Raw genomic sequence first — 4,207 nt, 5'->3', positions numbered from 1 at the left:
GCATTTTTGATCTCCACAGTGTACTTTTTGTGTAAGTGTTTACCTTGAAGGTGATTTCTCAAATGTAGTTGTAAACCCTTCTATCACGTGAGTTTAGATCAGCAAATTGGGCAAGGAATTCACAAGGAAGTTATTTCTAAATCTAAAGCCCAGGATGGGCTGGGTCAGGCCCTAGTCACCTGCTTTCAGTTGCCATCATCACAGACTTATTGGGTATCTCACAATATTCAATGTGAAATAAAAAACACCCCAATAACCATAAAAAAGAATGAAATAATGCCATTTGCAGTGACATGGATGGACCTAGCGATTGTCATACTGAGTGAAGTAAGACAGAGAAGGACAAATATCATATGATATCGCTTATATGTGGAATCTAAAAAAATGGTACAAATAAACTTATTTACAAAACAGAAATAGAGTTACAGATGTAGAAAACAAACTTATGGTTACTGGGGGGAAAGGGGGGGAGGGATAAATTGGGATATTGGGATTGACATATACACACTACTATATATAAAATAGATAACTAATAACCTAATGTATAGCACAGGGAACTCTACTTGGTACTCTGTAATGACCTATATGGGAAAAGAATCTGAAAAAGAGTGGATATATGTATCTGTATAACTGATTCACTTTGCTGTACAGCAGAAACTAACACAACATTGTAAATCAACTATACTCCAATAAAAATTAACTTTAAAAATCCTCAAAAAACCCCCAAACAACCCCCCAAAAACCACCCCAAGTCTTACACCAAAATATAGACTCTGACTTAGAAGTATGTTTTTAGCTTTAAAAAAAAATAAGACATTTTGGGAGGGCAGAGTTTGAGACATAGTTAGCACTTATTTTGGCAAGATAGCAAAGAAAGCCTAAAAAGCATAAGCTATGTGTCCAAATGCAAAAGGCATCAAAGAGCCATAGTATTGGGAAAAATCCACACTGGAGAAAAGATACACTATGTCTAAATATTTTGAAATTGTAATTTGAATCAAGAGTAAATGTTGAAAAATTATGCTCAGTTTTTACTAGAGATTAAGTGTACCTTTTCCTGCTTCCCCCGAATAAAATCATAGAGATCACTATTTAATCACTCCCCAGAGTTTCAGTTTTCTCTCAGTATAAAGCAACAGCTACATACACATAATAAAATGCTTATATGTTAATGTAATAACTCCCCTGGCTTTTCCAACGTGCAATGCACATGACTTCAAAGACTACAACTTGGGGCAAGTACAGAAGAACTGAAAAAAAACACAATTCAAGTTTCAAAACCTGCTCTTAAAATTATTTATAGGACACTCAGTTCATTTGAACTTCTAAGTAAGATAAAGGTGTTGCATTGTCATTTGATTAACAATCCACCTTGACATGTGAAGGATGTACATTACCAGATGCCAATTAGAGGGACTAGAGATAAGGCTAAAAAGTACTGTATTTCTTAATGACTGAGTAAGGTATTTATAAGTAAGTTTATGTTCACGTTCTGCTGAAGACTTTATAGTCTCAGCACCTAACAATATCTAACAGGCTTCAATAATCCTATCAGGTTAAATGATGGTGCAACATTTTTTAAGGAGCCAATTATTTCAGCTTACTTAAGTCATTCAGTCTGCTCTATATATATATATATTTTTGGTCCGCACTGTGCAGCTTGTGGGATCTTAGTTTCCTAGCGAGGGATCAAACTCATGCCCCCTGCAATGGAAAAGCAGAGTCTTAACCACTGGACCACCAGGGAAGTCCTTAGTCTGCTCTATTTTCTTACTATTCTTTTGGTGAGTCTCCAGTTACACCTACATTAACAATTTCACTCAATTTTTCTTATATCTTATGCACTTTCTTGATTTTTCCATTTTTTCTTGGTCTGTGCCTTGTTCTGAAATTTTATTGTGACCTACCTTACAGTTCACCAATTTCCCTCTCAATTTATCTAATCTGCTTTTAGACACTCCCAGTTAGCATTGAATTTTATAACAGTACTTATCAGTTCTAGAATTTCAATTTTGGGGGAGTAAATCTCTGCTGGAAATTTCTATCTTCTTTCATTTTCTTAACATATTAAGCACAGTTATGTTAAGTCTGTATCCGAAAACTCCATTATCAGATCCCTTTGGGGCCTGCTTCCATTGCCTATTCTTAATTTTGTTTTTGGTCATATGTTCTTGTCCCTTTGTATGCGTGGTCATTAAAAAATTTCACGCTGGCCATGTTTTATGAAAAATACAGAGGTAGTTTGGGGAACTTGATTTATATTGCTTCTGGCAGGCAATAGGCTATAGTAGCATCTCTCAACCTTGGCCCTATTGGCATTTTGGGGCTGGATAATTTTTTTGTTGGGGGTTGATCTATGCTTTGTGGGATGTTTAGTTGTGTCCCTTCCCTCTATTCACTACATTTCAGTAGAAACCAACTCCTCCAAAGTTTTGCTAATCCCAAATTTCTCTACATATTGCCAAATGTTCCTTTTGGACAAAATTGCCTCTGGTTGAGTGCCTTGGTCAGAGGCACTGAATTCCAGATCACCTTAATCCAATGAGTCATTGTGATGGTTCAAACTTAGGTTTATATTCCCTGTAAAAGATCATCCAATTTTACTTCACCCTTTACTTTTGGGGTAAAGGTATTTGGATGTTCATTCCAAAAACTTTGATGTTCACTAGAGCCTCCCCTCCCCTGTCAATAGCAAGCAGGTATTGACAAATATGACCAGCAGGTCAAATCTGCCATGTCATTTATGACTGTAAATAAGGTTTTATTGGAACACAGCCCCACTCATTCATTTATGTATTGTCTATGGCTGCTTTTGTGCTAAACAGCAGGTTTGAGTAGTTCTGACAGAGATCACATAGGCTGAACAGACTAAAATAGTTACTGTCTGGTCCTTTCCAGAAAACGTTTGCCAACCCTTGAGGTAAAACTTTAGCATCTATTTAATTATACTTATTTTATATATTGTAATCCTTGGAGAGGACATGACAGAGTGACAAGGGTGTTCTCCAAGGGATCATAGTCTTTGTATATTCATATTCAGCCTCCTCCCAGGTGAAAGAAAGTAAAAAAAAAAAAAAGAAAGACTTTTCTTTCATTCTGTCCCCCAAGTATCATTATTGCCTTGATATAGCCCCCTCCTGAGAACTGAGGGTCTGTTGATCTTTCATTATCTCTGCTGGGGTGGACTGGGAAGAGAACTCCCAGCAGTCATCGACAATATATTCATAAGCATCATTGTCTTTCTTGGCCCATTTTGTTCTGGCCATTATTGTAGCCAAACCCTTGTCACACAGCTTCTGAACTTTTATCCCTTGCCCTGGGAAGAGCTGGACCCACTTATTAGAGCACCTTCTCCCAGATTCCCCATTCTTGTCACTTTTTCTTTAATACATTAAATAAACTCAGCCTGGGTGAAACATCCCTTCAAGAGATTCCATCCTGGAATATTACTCAGCCATCAAAAAGAATGAAATAATGCCATTTGCAGCAACGTGGATGGACCTAGAGATTATCATACCAAGTGAAGTAAGTCAGAAAGAGAAGGACAAATACCATATGTTGTTGCTTATTTGTGGAATCTAAAATATGACACTAATGAACAGAAACAGACTCACAGACATAGAGAACTGACTTGTGGTTGCCAAAGGGGAGAGGGGGTGGGGGGGGAAGGAATGGGAATTTGGGATTAGCAGAGGCAAACTATTATATATAGGATGGATAAACAACAAGGTCCTACTGTCTAGCACAGGGAACTATATTCAATACCCTGTGATAAACCATAATGGAAAAGAATATGGGGAGTGGTGGTGGTGGGATGAATTGAGAGATTGGGATTGACATATATACACTAATATGTATACATAGATAACTAATAAGAACCTGCTGTATAAAAAATAAATAAAATTAAATTTAAAAAGAATATGGAAAAGAATATATATATATACACACACATATATATATCTGAGTCACTTTTTTGTACAGAAGAAATTAACACGACATTGTAAATCAACTATACTTTAATAAAATTAAAAAAAACAAAACAAAAGAAATTCCATCTTGGAATGTCAGTCCCTTTTGTGTGGTATATGTGCCAGGTACTTTCTAGTCCAGTCTCATCTGCCTCTAAGCAAGTCATGGTGCTTAGATTGTATTAGTTAAGGAAGGGAGTGATAATCCTTATTAGTTAAGGAAGGGAGTGATAATCCTT

This window comes from Physeter macrocephalus, chromosome 14 (assembly GCF_002837175.3).
Source record: "Physeter macrocephalus isolate SW-GA chromosome 14, ASM283717v5, whole genome shotgun sequence".
In the NCBI taxonomy this organism is placed as follows: domain Eukaryota; kingdom Metazoa; phylum Chordata; class Mammalia; order Artiodactyla; family Physeteridae; genus Physeter; species Physeter macrocephalus.
Note: the sequence above shows the minus strand (reverse complement) of the source record.